The 25,155-nt window shown below is 38.1% G+C and overlaps 1 long non-coding RNA gene across 1 annotated transcript; it reads left to right on the top strand.

Moving 5' to 3' along the window:
* The first annotated feature begins 366 nt into the window (after positions 1–366).
* Positions 367–24,710, top strand: LOC118540294 (uncharacterized). Its single transcript, XR_004919559.2, has 4 exons — positions 367–747; positions 1,185–1,318; positions 10,797–10,925; positions 24,432–24,710. It is a non-coding gene; the product is annotated as an uncharacterized LOC118540294 (long non-coding RNA).
* Positions 24,711–25,155: the final 445 nt, after the last annotated feature.

Here is a 25,155-nt window from a genome sequence, read left to right on the forward strand (position 1 = left end):
CTCTTTGAAATGTTAAACACCCACCTACTAATTCTGTTTCTTTGCCACAGAATTTGCATCTATTTCAACTGTATTCTGTAACAGAGATGCTTTCTTGTGTTTGAATGGGTATAAATATATATATTTTATTGATAGGAATATACTTACGGAAATGTTTATGAGTAATATATACATCAATCTTTTACACTATGAACAGAAAGAGTAGGAAAAAGAACACATAGGAGAACAGCTCAGCCTGTTTAAAACCTGCCTGGTTTCACGTCCTGAAACGTTGAGAAAGGGAACAGTGTGCTTCGTTTTATCAAATTGCGTCAAGTAGTTTTACTTCTCCAAGCCTGCCGCCTCTGGCGTGTAGGAGCCCGAGCGGTGGGCTAATGCACTGAAACAGCGTGGGATAAGCACAGGGTCAGCCAAACCCAGTAACAGGGCCAGCAGGGGAAAAAAATCACCTCCTGTCACGGAGAATTCATTTGGCTGTAGCTGTGGCTGTAGGAATTTCAGATTCTGCTGCACTGGGACATTTCCTTTGAGTTTTGTTTTTTGGTGTGTTTTGTTTTGATCCTAAATACTATACTGATCGGCTCTGTTGTGCTTCCTCCGATCATCTCATTCCATTTACCTACTACGACTGTGCGGCTGAGCAGCTGAGGAGAGACTGGTGGAATAGAAGACTCCCGTGAGGAGCTGAATGTCCTGCGAACACACATTTTCACGATGCTCTGAAGCTGAGTGTAGAGCCAAAGCGGGGTCAGTGAGGACAAACCGAAGCTCTCTGCAGTGAATGGGGTTCTCCTACAGTCTCTATCTGTTCTTTAGAACTTGTCTGTATATTCTCTATGTTCTCCAGTCTTGCCTGCTCTGGAGATTTGTGAACTCAGTGCAACACCACTCACTGAGGGTGGGGATGGCAGTGAGTAGGACCTCTCCTGGTCTCAGAATGCATGCACCTCCCTTTTTCTAGGGGAGTCTATCATTTCTCATCTGTGGTCAGAAATGTACTCATGTGGAGACAGCAGAGATTTTTACACCGGTGATGATAAGTTGATTAATTTTGCTTTTGTTGTGCATAACAAACTAGTAGTAATGATAATAAGAATAGCTATTAAAAACTGGTATCTCATATGTGACCTTATCTGCTAGCACTTTCCCCAGACTTTTATATTCATTTCTGGTTTAATCCACAGAACAATGATAAGAGGTGAAGTCCATTACCCCTATGTTACAAAGGAGGGACCCAAAGGAAGAAATGAACTCTCCCAATCTCAAACAATGATTAAGGGAAGGAGGCAGCTGAAGTGCATGCTTACTCAAAGTCCAGGTAACACTCTTAAGCTCTGAATTTGAGTGCCCTACACCCATTTTGCATGGTGATTTTCCATTTGTCAGTCTTTTCTTTTCTTTTATAAAAACATTCCGTATGCTTAGGTTTATAGATTTATGCTAGATATAATATATAGGCATAGAGATATATTATAAATATATTTATATTTATATAAAATGTATATTATATTTATATTAGAATAAATTTTGAAAATTTTCTCCCTTCATAGCTTCCTCCAATTTTCTGTTTCCTCTTTGAACCTCCAAATTTCATGTTAGAAGTTTTCCTCGTATGCTATTGATCCTTGGTTGTTTTGTTTCTATCTAGAAAGCTCACTGAAGTGCTGTAAGTATGGACTGAGATAGGAGTTTCTCTGAAAGATCATCTCTCTGGGCTGTTTTATTAAAGCCTATCTGCTAGCAGGATCCTTAGTTCTTTCTTCTGGGGCTAATCAGATTCCTCAGGAGGACCTAATATCCTGCCAGTAGGGCGCTGACCTGGTGGAGAATAGGAGAATCCCGGGGATATGAGAGCAGGGAGAGGATTGCTCAGCTCATCATTTGATGTGTATTCACATAATTCCTTTCTTTTGTTGTGTACATATACCCTACTGCCAACTGGGCTTTGTGTACTGGTGCTCAGTTTCCCCTCTTCTGCCAGGACGAGAGAGGGGCAGTCTGGCAGCCTCACAGAGTTGGGCTGGCAATCTTATTTATCTTTTATTTAGAGTAACCCCTATTTACAGTAGCCAACTTCCATTACCTGCCGTCGTATCTTCTCTTACTTGCAGTTCTGCTCCAGATTTGGATCCTTCTGTTTTTAGTCCCATCTTCACTCTGACTTCCAGAGGACCCATTGCTAACAATTTCCGAGGCTTTTTGGTGATTTCTAGCTTTCTGCACTTTGGCTCTTATGACAAGTCAGGTACCACTCATCCTTCTGTGGTTAGCTTCTAAAATATTGTTAATTCCTTTCCTTTTCCTTTATGAGATTATGCCTTAAAAATCCTTTATTGATATCTATGGGGATTCAGAAGGGATTCAAAGTCAATATGAGTGTTTCATCTATCATTTTTACAAACAAGTATAAGTGATTTTTTTTGTAATTCTGAAATAATTTTCATAAAGCTCCAATTCCATAATGGAACACTAATAGTGTTAAATATAATAGGCCATAATATTATTTTCAGCTTGAGTTGTAATACAATTATCTCCCCAACCAAACACAGTCTTGCCTGGCTCAGCAGATTAAGAAAATATGCAATGAACTGGGACCTCGGAGGGTTAAATCCTACCTGAATAATGGTAATAACATTTCAATCAGCTGACATAGCATTTTTCCTTGAGATGTATCCTACATGTCTCTAAAAGGATCTTGCTTTGATGAGGATGAGATACTTGCTTTGAGGCCGGAAAAGTTTCTCCTAGAATTCAAACTGCTATTTCAACTAACTGCATTTCTTGCAGACACCATCTCCCGTGGAGTGGAAAAAATTCGAAGCTAGAATCTGGTCTGGGCAAGAAGATTTTGTTTTGGGATTTGGGGCAGACTCAGATTGCAAGGCAGCTGAACCTATTCAGCCCCAGTCCTACATGGAGAGAAAGCCTTGATAGAGCTACAGCTTTGTTTCCAGGAACAGGGAAGCTGACCCACAGAACCCAGTGGAACAATCTAGCTTAGTGGGCCCAAGCAGTGGGCAGCATTGTGTGAGAATTCAAAGTTTTCTTTTCCTCTTGGGATGAGTGTCTGACATGGTAACTAAGAAAAAATAGAAGGGTATGCTACAGGAAAAAAATGAGATGGGAATAATATGTCCTACTGTCTTCTTAGTAGCAAATTTCCAAAGCCAAAGATAGGCCTGGTTTTTAGAAGAGCACTTGATGAAAGGTCACAGCTTGAGGAAGAACCATCAGAAACAGCCCTAGGATACAAAAGTCTGGGGACTTTTCCAAGTTCTCGAGAATATTAGAGCAGGGAGGTTGCCTATTCAAATTCTGGGGATCTCTGACAATAAAAGAATTAAGATGGTTTCCTTTATCCACATCAATCTAGCACTGAAATGCCAGAAAGACAGAAGCCAAAGGGGAAATAAAAGCTTTTAAATAAGAGAGATGAACAGAATAATGAATGATATATCCTCAAGAGAGCTGTTAGGAAACTAGTCTGAGATTTGATCGTATTTTAAAATTCCGGTGAGCACCAGGCTGATGCGTTGATATGATATTTGTATATGATATGTGTCATGCTGATTCACTGGAACACCAGCAACGTGGAAGACATGAGCAATTTGGTGTTAGAATGATCACCCATTACTGGTTCCACTGAGCACGGCCCAAACAAGACTGAGCATAGGCAGGGGAATTGACAATGTAAAAACAATTGAGAGTAGAGGCTTAATTTGGACATTATTACATTTAGTTTACTTGTGGAAACAAAAGATTTGCTTGATAAAGTAGGAGCCAATTTGGAGCATTTTCTAGTGTATTTATTATAATATTTGGGACATCATGTCATCTGACTTTTATTGGTTGATAAGCTTAGATAATTTAGCCCAGCATTTCTTGAGATGGCAGAAAGAGGTGTGATTTCTTATCTTTGCATATAATTTGGGATATTATGTCTTAAGTTACATTAACTGAAGACAGAATAGCATGGTGTTTATGAGTACACACTCCAATTGTTAAAACCGAGGCTTGAATCCCAACTCCAGGATTTACAATATCCGTGCCTCAATGTTCTGATCTGTAAAGTGGGAATAACAATTATAGTGATCATATAAGGTTTTTATAAAAGTTATTGGAAATAATATGCTTTAAAATATTAACTCATTTAATCACATGCTAGAGAGTTTTCCAAAGTTTTTGTGCACAAGAGTCACTTCTGGAACTTTCTTTTCAAAATTTGCTGATGGAAAAAAAAAAACTTGCTGATGAACTAAATGGTTTTCATGAGGCATTTTTAAGGCCACACAGATCCTTGTTTTGTTAGTGAGTGTGGTTTGAAAGGGGTTTCATTAATACCATTGTAATGGTAAGAAGTGAATGGCCTAAGGAGAATCTACCCCATTTAGGTTGCCAGATGTAGCAAAAAACAGAGCAAAAACAAAAAAATTGGATGCCCAGTTAAATTTAAACTTCAGATAAAGAATAAATAAGTATCTCCGGTGCAATAATTGAGATAAATTTGAGACTCTACTAAAATATTTTTCATTGTTTAGATGAAATTCAAATTTACCTGGGAATCTTAAATTTCATCGGACAATCCCACCCTCACGTATGAAAACGGAACATTTTTGGAAGAGGGGCTGATGTGTCTGTTGGGTAAAGGAGCTGCCATCAGCGTTAGGGTAAAAGCAGTTACTGAATTTCTCTGCTTAATACTTGATGAGTCATTTAATTAAAGTGCATTTGAAACCCAGCATCCATGCTGGCCCTGACCCTGAACAAGATGACCCAGCCACAGTCACAGAGGCTTCTGTCCATAAACCATCTCAGCAAAGGCCAGGTTGCACTGCCCAGAACAGCCACATGAACAAAGGCTCCGTTTAATTAACTGGTTGGTTTACCCTCCGTGTCTTACCTAACACTTCTCTGTCTCATGGGAGCCGTACTGGGCATGAACATTACGCCCTCAACCTTCTTCAGCTCTTTAATTTTATAACTTCACCCACTCTTCATAAGGAAGGATGTTTTCTGAATTTTCAGGGGATCATTTCCTGAATCTTCACTTTGGGAAGCTTGTGGAATTATTCCCTCTCTGCTCCTCCACCCACCCTCGGCACTCTACCCTTGTGCCTGCCACAGGAGTGGTAACAAGACTGGGAGCTCGAGAACTAGAATATGCACCACGCACACTCTATGCCCAGCACGGGTGGGATGATTTTGCAGACTTGCCTCATTTGATCTTACAAGAAAACTAAAAGGTGAAAAACCTGAGATTTAGAAATGATCATTTCCTTCATGGGCATGCAGCCATTGCACGTCAGAGGCTGAATGTGGTCTCGGGTTTGTCTGAATCTGAGTGGTAATGTACACTGAGGTAGTATATTGTCCTTCGATGACAAAGAGAAGAGCTATTTTATTTAGCTGCTGCTTTGGTGCTCTAAGGATATTCCACAGATTTAATGGATGTCGTTTGTTTGCTGAGCCGGGCATTAGGCTCTGTGAACACAAGATGAATATGACTTGGTGGTCTCTGCCCTCTGTGCCTAGCACAAAGTCAGCATGTACTAGGTGCTCAAGAAATATTGGTAGAATGAACAAGTAAATGCATTTCAATAACTTAACACTTAATGGATTTGACATTATTAAAATATTAGATTTATAAAATGCATATATATGATCAGATAATCATTATTACAGATATTATTATAATAAAATTAATAGAGACGCTCACTTAATGTAATGAGCTTTTCTTTTTTGATGATACCTGACCTTGTAATGCCATTTTCCAAAGCTGGGTGATAAAGTTTCAGGACTAAGAATAGTTCTGGGATGAAAAAGGACAGGTATGCAAACTGTTCTGCTGGCCATGCTGTTGGGTCATAAGAAGCAGAAAAATCTGAAATTAGAAAAGAATTATACAACAATCAGGCTGTAGAGAAAGGCACCTAGCAGTGGAGAAAGGAGCTGCTGAAAGAAGCATAATGGGACACACTCTTCTAATAAGTTACACCTGTGCCCAGGAGGAAAGGGAGGGCAGTTTCCAATGAGGTGGAAAGGGAGCTGTGAAGAGTCTTCTCTTTGAAAATCTGAAGGGCAATACCACGTATACAGTTCCTATTTTGTAGCAAAATTGTGAAGAGACGAAGGAGGAAACATTTACTGGAACATCTGCTGTGCAAACCACTTCGAGAAAATAAGCAGGAGGCAGAAAACGCACATCTGCCTGACGTTGGGCACGTGAAGTGAGGGTGCGGGGAGAGAGCAGCATAGTAAGACATGGCATAGTAAAAAAGGGCTTGGAAGGCACCTGTGTCCTTCAGGTTTCCCCTGAGCTTTGGAGAGAGGCATTGAAGGAGAGTTAATCATTCAGGGAGGCTTTGAGATAGGGCGACACTCCTCCCAATCTGGCTACCGGAAAGGTGCCTGTGTAGAAAATGTAGTCACAACAAATAAAACAGGAGGTAGACTACAGTCTGTTGATCATTGATCGTTATATGTCTAGAAACTACTGCATCCAACAGGAGAACTGGAGAAGCTCCTAAGACCTCTTTTGCCTAAGGGAGTAAGTCTGTCTGAAGGTCGATGCTCAACCCCATCAGAGTCCACCCAACATGGCTGAGGTCTTATGTTGCCTGGTAGACAAATATTTATATGGGATTTTAAACACCAGTGTTTCTCCTATTGAACAATGCACCATTTTAAATATCAACAAATTTGGGAGGCCCTGTCAAGAAGCAGGATTATGTACAAAATGACCCTAGAATATTACTATGGGTTTCCTGGGCAAGACATTAGCTGTGACCAAAGGCCCCGCCTTCTCCTACTGAGGAGACCAGAACGTTCCATAAACTCCAGGTTAACACTTTGTTTCGGAAAATGATCTGAAATCCATTTATAATGGTCTAAAAGACAGATTGATCAAGAGACTTGTAAGCGGTTTTATTTTATTGTTGTTTTGTTTGTTGATAGTTTTTTGTAAAACTTCATACTTGTCAACATCTTAATCTCTGGAATCTGTGAATATGTTACATGTGTGAATATGTGTTACATGACAAAAGGGACTTAGCAGATGTGATTAATTTAAGGACCTGGCAATTGGGAGAGTACCGTGGATTATCCAGGTGGGCCCAATTCTCCATGTTGGTCCTCAAAATTAAAGAATCCTTCCCAGCTGTGCTCAGAGATATTGGTGCAAGGATGAAGGCAGGATCAGAGAGGGGCTACTGCTGCCGGCTTTGAGGCTGGAGGGAGGGGCCCTGAGCCAGGTAATGGAGGCAGCCTCTAGAAACTGGAAAAGGCAAGGAAATAGAATCTTTCGTAGAGTCTCCAAAAAGGAACCTAACCTTGACAGCACCTTGATTTTAATCCAGTAAGACCTGTGGTGGACCTCTGACCTACAGAATTGTAAGATATTAAGTCTGTGTCATTTAAGATGTTTTATCTGTTGTAATTTATTATAGCATAACAGCTAATACGATGTTCTAGACAATTATTTAGGTAACATATATTCAGATGCACAATGAGCACATCCAGGAGTCCTTTTTCAATGACCTCATAAGCTCATCTACACTTCCTGTATGGAAGTTTTGTCCTTATATTAAAAAAAAAAAAAAAAACCTTCCATACGACAGTAAAATCATCTGATAACTAACAAATGAAAAAGACTGCTTACCTAGCTAATCAGTGAAATATAATAAATTTCCTTCTAACTTACGAGATTGCAGAAGAAATTCCCTCACAGATGTGTCAAATGTAGCTCTTAAATATTTCTAGGGCATTTCTGGAAAGATTTAATTCTATTAATTCTAACATAAATCATTAAAAAAAAGAGAGTCAAAGCTTTGCATTGGTGTTTGAATTAGCTTTATGTACATGCCGAACACTAACAATTTCTGCCAAATGCAGTAGAGATGGGACAGCTTATGAAGAGAACTCTCAGTGAACGTGAACTATTGCCGTTGCCAAAATGAATCACGATGTAGCAGAATTCAACAGAGAATGGAGGGAGTTGATTTTTTTCTCCTCACTTAGACAATCAAAGACTGCAGACAAGAAGTGTGACCCATGTTGAGGGAAACCTACCTTTGCCCACTGGGCTTAAGGAAGTTGAGGCAGCTGGAACCTCCCAATTCTTATATTTATGGCTAAAGAAATGGGTGGGAGGTGGGAACCACAGAGGTGCTTCCTGAGAATGTAGGTCTGTTTTAACACCAGAAAATATGGCAGTCACAATGATTGTTCTAAGTACCGAAACTAAATCTCCCAGCAATGAGGTGGGTTGTTGAGATGACCTTCTCCACTCCCCACCATTCCCAAAGGGCGAACAGATCTGGCAACTAGAAACCAGCCCCATCTTGACTTCCCTTCCTCCCAGGAGAGTGCTGAGGGGACAGTTTCTGAAGCCCAAGCTTTTACATGAATAAAAAGTAACAAAACCCTTTTCAAATATGATCACCATCAGAAATTTTCCACTATGTGACCTTCTTCCTACCTTATCTGAAGAAGCATAATAGCTAAACTAGACATCACTATAGAAGAAAATCCCAAGATCCCAAGGATAGAGAAATAGTATTCTAATTAGAATTAAGGTAAGATTTAGATTTACACTAAGATAAGTATTATATATGTGTATATTATAAAGGTAAGTATATTATCTGGTGTGTGTGTATATGAAGCTAATGCACCCGTTATTTATAATTTTTAGTGGCAGTGTAACACACAAATAGGGAGATATGTATTTCTTGTTTGGTTTTACCACAGGAAGTTTTTTCTTATATATGTAAGTACTCAGATCCCTTAATTTGTTTAAAGTAATTCAACTCATACACAAATTTCTGTCATATGTCTGCAACGTAAAATGAGGTACAACTCTAATTAGCGTATTTGCTCTAGTTCAACAAAATTCCTTTGTTTCTATTTAAAACAATTTCCTATATTTTCTTTTTTAAAAAATTAAAAACATATAACATCTTTAGTATGGAAGAAAGGTGCATGCATGGTGTAAAAAAATCAAATATTACAGGGAGTTGTAAAATATACATTTTTCTACCCCTCTCCTATTGCCTTTCCTCAGAGGCTAACACTGTTACAAGATTTTGTCTTTCAGTCTTCAAGAGGTTCCCATTATCTTAAATGATGTGATATTTTTATTTTCTTTGTATCAATCTATTTTTCTTTTGTCTATTTTAAATTTATTTTTATCAAAGTAAGCATTTACATATTTTAAGTCAAATTATTTACAAGGCTTATAATAAAAAACAGCAGTATGCTGCCTTTCTTGTCCTCAGAACTGCTCACTTTAAAATCTTTAAAATATTTTATCCAGTTTTTCTGGCAATCTATTCCTGAATTTCTAGATAATGTGATTCTATGCTGTTGTTGCTTGATCTTCTAACTTTATTCATGATCCATCACTGGCTTCCTCCTGTGGAAAATGATTTTACCCCTAACCCCACCCCCAGCTGTCAAACTGGTACCTCCATTTCCCTCCCTCCTTTTTGGTTTGTTCAGGTGATGTGAGTATGTTAGCTTTTTTTCTACACATCTACACACTATGTTAAAAAAAAAAAAAATCCTCACTATACACTATCATTTTAAATGAACTAACAGACCAACATTAAAAAATCAAGGAATGAAAGTTTGTACAAAAATACAGAACTTTTAGAGGTGATGAATATGTTTATGGCACAGATCATCGTGATGATTTCATGGATGTCAATTTATCTGCAAACACATCAAATTGTATACATTAAGTATATACAACTTTTTGTATGTCAATCATACTTTTAAATAAAATGGTTTTATTTTTAAAAAGATTTTATTTATTTATTTGAGAGAGAGAGCAAGAGAGCACAAGCAGGGTGAGGGGCAGAGGGAGAGGGAGAAACAGACTCCCTGCTGAATGGGGAGCCTGATGCGAGGTAAGGCTTGATCCCAGGACGCTGAGATCATGATCTGAGGCTGAAGTCAGGCACTTAACCAACTGAGCCACCCAGGTGCCACTAAATAAAATTATTTTAAAAAGGAAAACTCCAAAGTAAAATACAAAAGGCATGTGCAAGCAAAGTCAAAGCAGAGGGCACAATATTAAAACAAAAAATAGAATTTAAATTTAAAATCAATATTTGAAATAAAAAACCCAGATTCTTTTATGAGATTTACATGTGCATATGACAGCTAGAACTGTCATTAGTTTATTTAAAAAGAAAAAATTTGCCTTCAATAACCACATAGGAAAAAATAGACAGAAAGTAGAAGACCTAAACACAGCTCTCTATATCCTTGACAGGATGAAAAACATGATAAAGGTACAGTTATGTAAACATGGAAAGCTCTTCTCTATTCTTAGAATATCCATTTACTAAAATAAATGGAGAAATAAATATTCCAGCCTAAAGAATCACAGAAAAGTGGGCGCCTGGGTGGCTCAGTTGTTTAAGCGACTGCCTTCGGCTCAGGTCATGATCCTGGAGTCCCGGGATCTAGTCCCGCATTGGGCTCCCTGCTCAGCAGGGAGTCTGCTTCTCCCTCTGACTCTCCCCCTCTCATGCTCTCTCTCTATCACTATCTCTCTCAATAAATAAATAAAAATCTTTAAAAAAAAAAGAATCACAGAAAAGTAATTTATTCATATAAAATTTATAACAAAAGAGTTGTGACACCTATGCGAAGAAAATGTTAAAAGTTCACCACCATACTAAAAAAAAATTCCAATCATCTTATAACATGATCCAACATCATAAGTACTACTTTTTTTTTAATTTATAAATTTAATGCAATTGCACTTACAATGCTCAAATGATTTGTTCTAGGACTTGACAAAGTGATTCTTGAGAAATACTGTAGTAAACTTTGAAAAAGAGTGAGAGTTTGCTTTCTTCTGCCCGCTATTGCAATACGTAAAATAGCAACAGCTCGTGTCAGACAGGTGAGCGATGAAGGTGAGTACAAATCTTAAAATATCAAAAAGAATTACATTCAAGTTTGACTCTAAAGAATTAATAATTCAGTAATCTTTGCTTATATATTTAGCTGCTTACCTTGGAAAAAATATTAGAGTCTTTACCTCGCTGCATATGCCAATCTAATTTAAAACTGTGAAATGTATATAATAGAACCATGAAAGGACTAGAATAGAACATAGGAAATATTTTTGTTTTTAACCTTCATAGGGAAAGCCGTTCTAAGGGTAACAGCAAAGAGAAACTATAAGGGAAAGGGCAGATTTTTTTAAAAATGTATTCTGAAGGTCAAAAATCTTCATAAATAATATTAAGGCAAAAATGATGAGCTGAGAATCATAGGATGCGGGAGGGAGGGGAAGGAATCCATCACAGAAAATGAGTAAAAGTCCTAGTGGTAAATATGGCACACTGACCACTCAAATCCTTTCCAAACCCTGCAACTAACCTTAAAATCTTAAAAGCTTGGTGGGGGGCTGGAAAGCTGAAGACAATGTTCATCAGACTTCTATAGGGCTTGGGGTCCAAGTTTCTGCCAAGTACAGAGTACTTCTTTTTGTACAGAGTACAAAAATGTAAAAGAGACCTGTGAGATGGAATGCATGCTTTTGCTGTCTTGCTGCTTCTGCAGGCAATTTCATTTGGCAGGTGATTAGTTTGGTGACAGCAACAGTAGTGACGGCACCAGGGGACACTCCATAGCTTTATAGATACCAACATACAACATCCAGGGTGTGTCTGCTTTGCTCATATATAGACTGGAACTTGAGCAGCACTGGGAAAGCAGCCTTCCTGACTCCGAAGCTTTTCAGTTGGCCCACCAGCCTTCACGGCTGGCCAGTTTTGCAATATTGTCCTCATGGTTATTATGTTCAGTCAGGATCCTTAGAAGCAGAGCCAAAATGGGGATTTTTCAGTGAGTGATTTGTTGATGGAATGCTCTTAGGGAAAGGGGAGTTAGGGAAGCAGAATGCGGTATGGACAGACTAAGTAGCCGGCACCTGAGGGGAGCTGTAGCTTTGAAGGGAACTTCGGGGCATCAACTGTGCCACCTTGAGGCAAGGGATCTGGCCTTTTATACCTCATGTCAATCAGTTATTGGCTGCTGGCTTCTTCTGGGGAGGAGAGTGACCTAACCTCCAGGGAGAGACAATTCCCATTCAGCCAGAGAAAATTCTGGGGAGGAGCGGAGAGCTGTGAGCCAATTCTCAGAGAAGCTGGGGCATGGTGCCTTGACTGCTGAGGGGAATCTGGTGGGTCACGAGGAGCACCTACTCTATTGTGCATGTTCAGCCTACAGTATGTGTTTCCAGGTCTTCCAGTTATTTTACAAGCATATAATACCCTGTATTATATTCCAATTACTTGAAAGAGTTGTAGTGGTGTCTGTTACGTGCGGCTAAATCCTAAGAAAGTCACGAATAAGGATTCATGGAATAAAAAATAGAAATTGCCAACAAAATTATTAATAGTTTTTGGCTTCACTAGTAACCAAATAGCATAAATTAGAGGAAACTTTTCTGGAAGAAAACTTGGGAATAAAAAATTTTAAAAGTGTGCATCTAGGGGCGCCTGGGTGGCTCAGTCAGTTAAATGGCTGCCTTCGGCTCAGGTCATGATCTCAGGGTCCTGGGATAGAGTCCCACATCGGGCTCCCAGCTCGGCGGGGAATCTGCTTCTCCCTCTGCCCTCCTCCTTGCTTGTGCTGTCTCTCATGCTCTCTCTCCCAAATAAATTAAAAAAAAAAAAAAAAATCTTTAAAAAAAAAGTGTGCGTCTACATTCTCTTCGACCAAGCAACTCTACTTACAAGGATTTTAAGGAAACTATTTCAATTATTTAGAAAATTTATTTGAAATATTGTATATATGAGAAAATTCATCACAGCAGTATTTAAATCAAAATATTAGAAATAGCCCAAGTGAAGTACTAACACTGTCTGGAACATAGTAGCACATACATTGTTCGCATCATTAATTCAAGTAAACAAGGAGGCCATTAGGTTGGGGTGGCTGTAATGCCCTGGGGGCCTATGCAAGCAAACCAAAATCAAAGCCTGTAAAACCATGAAGGTTACGGAATCAAAACACTAAGGACAACCAATCACAAACAACCAGCTAGGCTTTAAGCTATAGCCAGTCAAATAATGTCCTTTCTTTGTGTCCACACATCTCTGTGTAAGTCTTTCCCCTAGCTCCTGGCAGCGAAGTATTGCTAACCACTTCCAATTTGCCCTATTCAAATAGATAAATGCTCAAATAAACTCTTAAACTTTATAATATGCCTCAGTTTATCTCTTAACAGCAATATATAATGTAGTAGGAACTATGTATCTATACCTATATTATATTACTCTATGCTACATGTGCATATAAACAGTATACAGCCATCAAAAACGGTAAGAATCTAATGACAATGAAAGATGTCAAGAAATGTACATGGAGGGGCACCTGGGTGGCTCGGTCGTTAAGCATCAGGTCATGATCCCAGGGTCCTGGGATCGAGCCCTGAGTGGGGAGCCTGCTTCTTCCACTCCTCCCCGCTTGTGCTCTCTTTCTGTCTCAAATAAATAAATTAAAAGAAATCTTGAAAAAAAAATGTACATGGAACAGTAGCCCACAAAAGCGTAAGTATAAAATGATCTTATTTTTCCAAATATAGTTACGTGTATATAGAAAAACGCCAGGAAGAACTAGCACCAAATGTTTATAGTCCTGATCACTAGGTGGTGGAATTGTGGACAGTATTTATTTTCTTTCTTTTTTTTTTTTTTTTGTTACTTATCTTTATTTTCTGTCTTGTTCTATAATAGGCATATATTACTTGTGTAATTTAAAAACACATTATATTTGAAAAGTGAGGGCCATCTATTTATTAGAACAGTCCTGGTAGTTGCACGAGTCAGGTTGCTAAATCAACCAAAATTTGATGTAGGCTTTGAAATCTTTTTGGTCTTTCTTTTGCTCTCCCCTTGGTTTTCTGAATCTGACACAAAAGACAGAAGGAACAAATGACTTGTCAATATCCTTTTTTATGCCCCTTCAGATAGACTTCACACCTAAAGCTGCAGTGTTTATTTACCCAGTGGACCCAAAGAAACACTGACAGGAAAATACAGGGTTCGGAAAGGGTGTGATGATTCAGGGAATGGAAATCTTTATCATCTATCAATAGATTTGGCAGTTCAGAGAGCTAGGTAGCCTTCAGGTTGTGATAGAAATTTGAGCTGTGTGTTTCCTCCTTGTATTACATTTTCCTTGTTCTTTTTGAGTGAATGAAACAAAAACTGAAAATTAACCACCCTTCTCCCAACCCCTACTTCATATTGTAATTTTAACCTTGTTCTCTGCATCAGCTATTTCCTGTGGTTGATTCAAAGCTGGAGCAAACTGTAGATTCATACTACATAAATTCATCGGCTCCAAACTTATGTAGCTATTCCAGAACATTCTGCAGGGTTGTCTTTTGTTATGACCTGCTGTAAAACCTGATGGTGTGTGTACTGTAAACATAGAAAGGTCTAGCTAACAAATGGGTCTCTAGTTGTTCTAAAAAACCCATTTCTACTTTAAGATATTTTACTTCTGTGTTAGAGCATGCACTTTATTTAGAAGTTCCTTTATTATTATTTTTAGGGTTTTAAAATTATTTTCTTCTCAAATGTCATAGAATGTCTTACCGCCCATCTGCTCAAGAGGCATAATTATGAAACTGACAGTCTTTTTTGACACCTCCCTGAAGTGGGAGGAATGAACACATTTTCATTCATTTTGGGAACTCAGATTTTGGCTTTCTTCTTTTCCTTGTAGGAATGAGCCTTTTGAACAGGCTCCACATTACATAAGTATTTTCAAGATGTGTAAGAAAACAGGGACTCTTTGCAAGGCGATAGGCGTGTTGACACGTTTAACCACTGAAGCCACTGACGGAATTGGTAAATCATCATTTCATCCAACAACTGCCTAATTCCAGCCAAACGTTTAGGCTACTGTTACATAGCAAAGTTGTCTACATATGGGCCTCTTCAAAGCAGTGTAGACACTGAAGTATTTTGTTAAGCTCTAATAGTAAATAATATTTATAAATAACCTTATAAAACAATACACTAAACATTATGAGAAATGACATTTGCTTAAAAAATATTGAACCATCAAGGTGCCTGGGTGGCTCAGGCGGTTGAGTGTCTGATTCTTGATTTCAGCTCAGGTTGTGGTCTTGGGGTTCTGGGATTGAGCCTCGAGAGCATAGCGCCTCTGCGCTCAGTGTGGAGTCTGCTTGTCCCTCTCCCTCCGCTCCTCCCCTCCCCCCACTCACTCTCTCTTTCTCAAATGAATAGATAAATAAATAAAATCTTAAAAAACATGTTGAACCATCATTGATTCTAATCTATTTTTAAAGAACAGTACAAAATTTTCTCTATTGCAAGCACTGTGCTTTTAAGGATCTTCATCTCATTTATTTAAAAAATTTTTTTTTAATCAAGACACTTGAGATGTGTCAGCCACTAAAAGATCACTTTAGGGTAGTCTGATGTATGATCATAATAAGCTGATTCCATTCAGTATTTCCTTTAGTCACCAGTGACAAGGTGATAATTCAAAGAGTGGCTTTTTAGCACAAGTAAATCAGAATTTGGGGCATTGAGTATAATTTCAGAAATAGCTATCATTGTAAGACTGGACAGATTTTAATTCTTGTCGCAAAAGTTCTAACAAGTTACCTGTTAGTAAAATTTTAAAAAATTAAAAATTAAAGTTGTATTTTAGGAGTACACCAAAAAGTGAAATAAATAAAGAGACAGAGAGATAAAGATATGGGCATGAGGAATTATTTTGGAATTTTAAAATATTACAGTGATTCAAGAATATGGCTTATTCTAAAACTACATGTCAGGTCAGGTCAATCAAACCTTTTTAGAAATCTACAGTGGGTATGCAGCAAGGGATGAAGCGTAAGTCCTGAGTTCAGTTTATAATGTAATTAGGAAAACAAATATGTAAAAACTGTAGAAATTTACGTAAGAGTTAAAGATTGCAAACATTGAAATGTTACTGATAACCTTTGCATTATCAGTAAAGGCTTAAAACTGATTCGATGGCATCATAGGAGGAATTTATGGTGAAAACCTAAGATTACATGCATAAGGCCCCTTGCTCTTCTTACCTAATGGCCTCTTTTAAAGATTTTATTTATTTATCCATTTGAGAGAGAGAGAGAGAGGGGGCACGAGTCAGAGGAGGGGCAGAGCGGGAGGAAGGAAGAGGGACAAACAGACTCTGTGCTGAGTGTGGAGCCTGAGGCAGGGCTCGATCGCACGACCCTGAGATCATGACCGGAGCCAAAACCAAGAGTCCAACCCTCAAACGACTGGGCCACCCAGGCACCCCCTTAAAGGCCTCTTATATGATGATCTCTCCATCTAAATACCTTCTGCCCCAGCCAGAAATATTCAGAAGTTATTAAAACCACGGGTATGATATGACTGGAATGAGAATGATGACAGCAGACAGAAAGCAACTCTTTATTGAGCAGGTACTAGGCCAGTCACCACTGATGCATGAATGTTCTCATTTAGCTGCCTCCCAACATTATAGCTTAGAATTACTATGCTCATTGTTCAGACCAAGGACGATGAGAGGATGTTACTCACAGTGAGCTAGAATGTAGCAGAGTGGATCTATTTGGCCCCCTCTATCTTGTTTCCCTTGATTAAGTATGGTTGAGATAGAAGGATTAATAAGACAGAGTCTGTTTAGATATTAGGGGTGATTTAAAAGTAAGAATAACATATAACCATAAAGAGAGAAATGGTAGTATTAGTTCCAGTGTCAGTTTTGCTCTTGTTTTTAGCCTGCTTTTGGATTTAGGTTAGGGGGAGGAGCCTGGTTTACAATGGAGCATACAAACAGATGTATGCATTGGGCAGTTAAAATGTGGGTATGATGTATGGAGGTATGTGATGCATACTTTCAGTATAGTTCTTTATACCGATAGGAACACACAAAAAAAACAGTTGTAGATTGATCGGCTCTGATGCTAAGGGTTTTAGAATAAACTATCTTCTTGAACTACTGAGATATTTTTAATTCCAAAATAATTCTTCATGTTCTCCTCTCTGTGTGAGCAAGAAGGAGATAAAAGACAATATGTGGTATAACTTAAATCATTTCATAAGTGTAGTTTGAGATCAAGGACATAGTAATCCCATTGTAGTACAATATGGCTGTATGAGTCAGAATTCAGTACAAATGAAAACTGGATTTTTAAACCTGAAGGTATGTAATCCTAGGAAGAAGAGGCTCACACTTATCGTTGGAAAGGTTGGCAGAGCAGGGTCTGGGCTGAAACTCATAGAAGGACCCAGCATAGAAAATCCATAGGACTGGCCTACCAAAAGAAGTACCAATTCGCCCACAATCCAGAATCTTGGGGGAAAAAAAAAAAAAAATGGGGTAGCTGCTGACTCAGCTGTTTGAGTACTGATCCAGGGATAGGGAGCTACCATCAGAACTGTTGACCCCCGAGCCCTGTTATGGCTGCTTGATATGCAACAGCGAAATGGATGTTTCAAGGGTTATTGCCTGTCTCCCTACTTAACTTAATTACAGATTCAACGCTCAGGCAAGTGTATCTAAATGTGGGTCCTGAATAACATCTGGAACTCCAGGTGCAAGGGAGTCTGGGAAATGTAATATTTTGTTGTCCAGCCTCTTCATTAAAGGAAGGCACCCTTAAAGGTGTTTGGAACAGATGGCAAACAAGGCAATATAGCATATCCACCACAACAGACAAGCATAATGCACCAGAGAATTCCTCTAATGCGTGTTACCGAAGTAGAAGGGAGAAACTGGTGGGCAATAGGCAGCCAGCTCCAGGTATGTAATCATTGAGGAGAGCAATGATTGCTGAGCTCTGAGCAGCCTTGGAAACCATTAGCATAATGAGAAAGACGTAAGAATTGGGGAATTTTATAAAACCCGTGGTGTAAACTTGGAGCCTTCATCTCCATCCTTTCCAAGATTCCCTTAGTGAGTTGATAGAGTTCCAGAACGAAGACTGTCTCAGACCAAGGCCAGGGCTTTTCTGGACCATAACTCTTTTCTCTTTTGTATAAGGAAAGACGGTGAAGAACTCCATTAAAGAGATTGAGTGGATTGATCCTAGAACCACAATGATGAAGTTTATTTCAACTGATCTTTCCAAATCCAATTGTGCTGTATGTTCTCGATGCACTTGGAAAATGATCATTCCATATGATAAATTCATACTGCAAACCCTGTAATGTGCCAAATGAGCTTTTATGTGACACAGTAACTTTTAAAGCTTGCCAAAACTTTGAAATGTTGGAAAAGGTGTTGCTAGCTTTCAACATGTGCTAATTGGGTTTGCCTACCCAGATGGCATAGAAAAAGAAGGGGGGAAAGGGAAAAAAAAAAAAAAAAGGTTCCATCTCCTAAACTGTTCTAATCAAGAAAAAGAATAAGGATAACCCATACAAAAACAAATCATTTAACCTCCTTGTTTTCGTTGATGGATATAGTAGGATGATTTTAATTTTATTTATCATGTTTTGAGGAATTTGTGTGTATAGTTACTATTTAAGGAGAAAATAGAATGAAAGCAGAATAAATAAATAATTGAGCTCCCATAAAATTCTGAGCACGGTTTTCAGAATCTCTAACTTAAAGTGAACCATCTATATTTTACAATTATATAAATGGATCTGATGTATCTGCTTAAACAGTTACTTCTATGTGAGAAAATTGGTAGGAGTTTCTTGTTTCTCTGTATGATTTCTGTTTTGAATTTCATACCAATAATCACCCTTTTTTCTTTTGGGGCTGGAGTTGATAGAGTACTTGAAGTCTACCAAACTGAGATATGGCTTCTTTGTCACATAGAAGTGCATGAGAATCAGTTATCTGAGGAGAACATGCCATTTTTGGTTTTAAAGGTCTGTGCTTCTTGATGTCCTTATTGACCCACTCTCATATGTTTAACTGCTTTATGTGAACAGTTTACATATTGTCAGATATTTTTAAATAATTTATAGCATTCCAATTTTTCACATTTTTTTGCCAACTCAGTCATTAAACCAATTAAGCTACTTCAATATCACTGGCCCTTCTTCCTGATATTATGTGATAGTAGACTCTGTTAGCCTAGCAATCTGACCAAGAACCAACAACTAGGAGATCTGACATTCTTGGAAATGTAGTGTATGATTGACTTAGAAAACAACAAGACACTTCACTCAAGCCAGTGGCATCCATGATGAAAGTTTAACTCTGGAAATTGAGTGATACTGATGGAAAAATTCATTTTGATGAGAAGTCAGAAATTCATTAGTAACCTTTCCTTGAACCTTTTTGAAATGGCCAAAGGAAAAGAGGAGAAGGGCCTGAATCACTTTTGGAATCCAGGTAAAAAGTAATTATTTTTTGAGTAAATCTGATATAGAGGATAGACTTGGGACAGAATAAAAACAAACAAAAGAGAATACCAAACACAGACTCACAACAACTTTCCCTCTCTGAGAGAAATGTGCCATTGCAAGAAGCCAGTAGAGAAGATTATTACAAAGCCACATCAATGCTCTGTAATTTGAAAAGTCAAGAGCTAGAGATTTGCGATGGACTGAATGTGTCCCCTTCCCCCGCTCCCACCATTCCTATGTTGAAACCCTCTTTCCTCATATGATGACATTTAGGGAGAGAGCCTTTAGGAAGTAATTAGTTTTAGATGAGGTCAGGAGGGTGGAGCCCTCATGATGGAATCTGTGCTTTTATAAAAAGGAGAAGAAACACCAGAGGTCCTCTCTCTAGTTTCTGCTATATGAGGGGACAGAGAGAAGATGGCTACCTTCAAACCAGGAAGAGGACTATCAACACACACCAACTGTCCTGGTACCTTAACTAGGATTTCCCAACATCTAGAATTGTGAGAAATGTTTGTTTAAGCCACCCAGTTTATGGTATTTTTGTACTAGCAGCCTGAACTGATGAAGACAAGATCATACCATGTCCTGGCACAGAAAATGATTTTTGCCACCATGGATTTAGGTTTGGGGTTGTAGTTGTGTATAGGGGCTTAGGGCAAATGTTGTACCAGAGTGAAGACCTTCATTGTTGACATTAGTTTTTTTCTGTTGTAATGGTCAGAAGAACCAAAGTTCTGAGTTCTAGTTCAAAAACACCCTCCAGATGGATGATAAAAGTACATGTAAAATAAATGAACACACACACACACACACACACACACACACACAGATTAGGAAAGAAAAGAAAGCATAAGACTCTTAGAATAAAATAGAGGCCACCATTTATTGTAATTCCTGATTATGAAGTTTCTTTTTCTTTTCTTTTTTTTTCTAATCACACCAGGCAAGATGGAATCCATAAAATAAAATATAGATACATAGGTACGTAGATAAATAGATAATTAAGTGTATCAATAGGTAGTACCTATTGGTTAAGAAGCCCAGAGACTAGTTTAAAAAGAAAGTACAAACTGGAAAAATTATAGGTTAACATACTTAATATAAAAACCACCTACAAAACGATTAGAAATGCTCCTAATTATCTTTATAACCATAAAAAATAATTTAGAATTTCAAAGCCTTTATTTTCTTATTTTTAGAAGAAGGTGATAAAACTATTTTTTCTGTATGTATGAGGTAAGTTAAGGTATATAAAACTTGTTTCAGTACTGTCTGGCACATAGTAACCATCCAGTAATAGTTATTTTAAAAGATTGTTTTATATCCTGATTAATTATAATCCCTTTACCATCGTCCATAAAGTCTTATATGATCCAGCCCCTTCCTATCTTGCCAGCCCTTGCGGATGCTGCACAAGCTATTGTTTGCTGCTTGGAGATCTCTGTATGGCTGGCTCCTGTTCATCATCTGGGTCTCAGCTCAATGGTGACTTTCCCAGAGAGGTCTTCCCTGGCCGCTGCATCTAAAGGAGGCCTCCCAACCCATCCCTGACCACTCTCTATCTTGGAAATTGAAATTCACACTGTCTTTGCACCTTCTTGTATTTGGCACAGTGTGGCGGGTTGAACTGTGACCCTCTCAAAGCTATGTTCAAGTCCTAAACTCCAACACTTGTGAATGTAACCTTGTTTGGAAACACAGTCTTTGCAGATACCATTAAGTTCAGGTGAGGTCATACTGTTTAGGGTGGGCTCTCATTGCAATGGCGGATGTCTTTCTAAGAGAAAGGAGAGAAATATTGGAAAGAGAGACATAGAGGAAACAGAGGAAAGATGGAGGCAGAGATTGGCATGTTGGGGACACAAATCAAGAAACGCCCGGGGTCACTAGGCGCTGGAAGAAGGCAAGGAAGTTGACTCCCCTAGAGCCGCAGAGAAAGCAAAGCCCTGCTGACACCTTGATTTCAAACGGTTAGCCTTCAGAACCGGGAATAAATTTCTGTTCTTTGAGCCGCCCAGTTTGCGGTAATTTGTTACAGCAGCCCTAGGAAACTATTACACATGGGCTGAAGTTAATTTGTTTATTTTTGAAGTTCTGTTTATCTGTCTCCCTTCAGGAGCATGTGTACTTGTGAGAGCAGGAATTTGTCATGTCCACCACTGTGTTTCCAGTGGCTGGAATGATGCTGCCTGAAGCACACTAGGCACTTACCAGATGAACGGATACATGGATGGATGAATGAATGAATGAGTGAATGAAATGAATACAATAAAAAGTAAAATATAATTTATTACAAATGACTGATAACTATATTGAAAAATTTTCCACTTTAATAAACAGTAATAATCAAAAAGACCCTCCGTTAAATAAAAATGAGATAAAATCTTTAATCTATTAAATTGGTAAGTGTTTGAAAGTCTTGATAATAGCCACTCTCAGCAATGATGGAGTCATAAACAATGTTTTCTCACTGCTGCTAGGCATTAAATTGGTATAACATTTTAGAAAAAAGAATTTAATAATACATATTCTTTGACTCCATTAATTTATTCTTAGGAAACCATTATAGGGATTGATACCATTTTTTTCCTATAAGTATATTCCTGCTGGGATTGTTTATAGTAGTTTAAGAACTTGAAACAAACAAAATAAATGATAATAGAGTATTGACTAAGTAAATGTTGACACATTATGAATTTTATATCCATAAATATAACTTTATATAAAACATTTTAATAACTAGAGATGTGTTCCTGTTTTATTAAATGAAAAATATTAATCTATACACAAGTAATATACTACTGTCCCAATTTTGTGAACTTATAAGTATATTTGCATATTTTATATATATTTAGAGATTGAATAAGTTAATGGTAGTTATCTCTGGGTTGTGAGATTCAAGCAACTTTTATATTTTTCTTTGTGGTTTTCAGTATCTTCCTACATTTTCTACAATGAACAGGTGTAACATTTACAGTCAGGAAATGGTTATAAAATGAGAATTGAAGAAATCCCTCTTTCACGGCTCAGCTATAACATGTCCTTGGGTAATGCTCTTGTGCCCTTTAAAAATGATAGGCTTGAATTTTCCTGTCATTAATATATCTAAGTGTAAGGACTCCATAGCTAATGATGTAGCACACAAAATAATTAGCCAATATACAAGTCAGAGTTCATTTACACTTCTCTTGAGAAGCCTAATAATGTGTTACCTTAACCTGTACCTTGAATATACCACAGTTTGATAAAATGTGGAATAGAAGACAATCCATCTGTAAACACAGCAGTAGGAAGCTCTCACATATTTTCTGTTCCATAGAGCGGTAATGGCTTTAATGAAGGCTGAACAGTTGACCTAAAATTGTTTTCCTTGGGAGATAAAAATGTCCTAATTAATGACTTTGTCACTATTTTTGACTTTTTTTTCATAATGAAAAAAATGGAGAAAAAACATCATGGGTTTAAGAATTTAGAATTTCATGTAGAAATCTAACATTCCTGATCCCATCTAAAGGCACCATGGGTGTTTTGTGAAGATAGAAATGAGAAATGTAGTTAGTAAAATCTGTGCTCTAAAATAACTGGAAAAATGATGCCTTTGTCATTCCCTTCCCCTCCCCCCTGCCACTGGTAAGAAGGAACTATAGGCTCAGGGAGAGTCTCCTGGGGGTGAGGGGCAGGCGGCTGACTGGAAGGGATGCCAGCCTGCACGCCAGCTTTGCCTCTGCCAGGTGCTGGCTCTGCATTCTTGTGTTATTTATTTAACTCCGAAGGATCCTTTCCTCATCCTTAAAATAGTATAACAATATTATCTGAAAACTTTCTTTAGTGCCTAGTAAGTACTCTGGAAATTGTAGTAACTGCCCTTTCTCAGGGGAAAAGGGGGCATATCTCCACGTGAGACCCCAAAAGTTCTGTCATTATTCTTGCTTAGAAACATACCCATTGCTTTTGGAGCAGTTCACCTAACTGGGATCAATTTACCTGGTGATTCCTTCCTGTTGGGACAGAGTCTGACTCCTCTGTTGATATCTCAGGAGAAACCTGCACCTTATTGACCTACTTCGGCTGTAATTATCAACCAAGAAACCCACACTTCCCAAGTCACAACAGAGAAAGTCAAAGAGAGGCCAAAGACCAAGCCTTTTCCTATCATCTGAGAGTTAATGTCATTCTCGGTGATTCTTCAAGCCAGATTTTTTTCTCCTCTGTGTTTCAGCTGTCTCTTGGGTTTGAGCCATTGGTTATCTAAACCAGACAAGTCAATGATCTTTAAACTCTTTGGCTGGAAACATCGGCACTTAGTGAGTTAGTGTGAAATAGTCCTGCATTAACACACCATTGCAAAACAAATTGTTGTTTAGTCATATTTATGTTATTGTTTTTTCCTGGTGCCACATTCCTAAATCTTCATTGCCCTAAATTATGTTATACTTGTACTTAATAGAGTAGTATGACATGCTGTTTTCCAAATTCAACCATGGTTCACTGAAAAATTTTGAGGTCTTAACTTCATGGCACTGTAAGTCTTCTCTCCATCCCTCTCCTTTGACCTATTTCTTTTGGCAAGGCAAACATTAATTATAATCGACAAGGCTTCCCTTATTATGGTTCAAGGATGAGATTCAGAGTTTTGAACCCCATAAGGACACTCCACATCCAAAGACTGCATCTAAGTACCTGGCACATATTTTCTACTCAATTACTATTTACTGACTGAACAAGTAAATGAATGAAATATTGAACGTCTGTGATGATCATGTCTTACACTTTGCATCAGATATAGTAAGACAATTCCAAAAGTATTAGAATGATTATTGAAGAACAACCAGAGTTCCACCTACTTGAGGATGCCTTTGCAGCTGTGAAAGAGAAAGGACAGAAGTCAACTTCAGGGCTCTTGTTCAGGCTTTGGTGAAGGGACAAGAGCTGATTTGGAATTACAACTATAGCACATCCATCAATACAGTGCTCTGGTCCCAAAGGGCACTCAGAAAATGTCCTTCCTGATTTTTTCTAACTTTTACTTTGCTTTCTATCTCTTAGGCATACCAAAATGAACAACGGAGAAACAAGTCTCACATATACAATCTACACTTGCCAATAAGTTTTGTACCTTTGTGCTTCACCTAGACATTTTTCCCCACATCGGTTTAGAGTTCTTCTGCTTGTATCATAATGGTTACTCAAGTGTGAATAAGCTTGGTTTGGGACAGTGTTTTTCTAAGGATGAAAATAAACCAATTTTAAGAGCTACACTGACTTAATTGTTATCATTAAGACCCCAGAGGCAACATGAAACAGAAAGGAAGTGACCTAGAAAAATTTGTTTGCTTTTGTTGAATAATAACCACTTTTAAAAAGCATTTTGTTTTATTTTGAGCTGTGGAAGGCTCGCTTTTCTCTTGTCAATGTGTTTAATGTTTCATATAAACCAAATAAAACATTGTGATTCTATAACCTTTTCTTTGAGAAAGTTCTTACCTGAATCCGTACTTGCTGAGTTCAACCATGAGCAGTTGTGATGCTCAGTTGTGCTGAAAGTATTAGGAAAATGTGATATGACACTGTCAATTTCAGTGTCACGAGAGCAGGATTAGAAGAGCATTTTAAATACATGCATTGTGTGTCATACTATTTTAGGAAAATATAATAATGCATCATCCCCAGTGAAGGATGTATTGCTACTTCCTGTCCTATATCTTGAACTTTAATCACCTTTCAAAGGCCAGGGCTTCTTGCCTTCAGATATTTGCAGTCAGTTAAGCTG

This window comes from Halichoerus grypus, chromosome 10, assembly GCF_964656455.1.
Source record: "Halichoerus grypus chromosome 10, mHalGry1.hap1.1, whole genome shotgun sequence".
NCBI lineage: Eukaryota > Metazoa > Chordata > Mammalia > Carnivora > Phocidae > Halichoerus > Halichoerus grypus.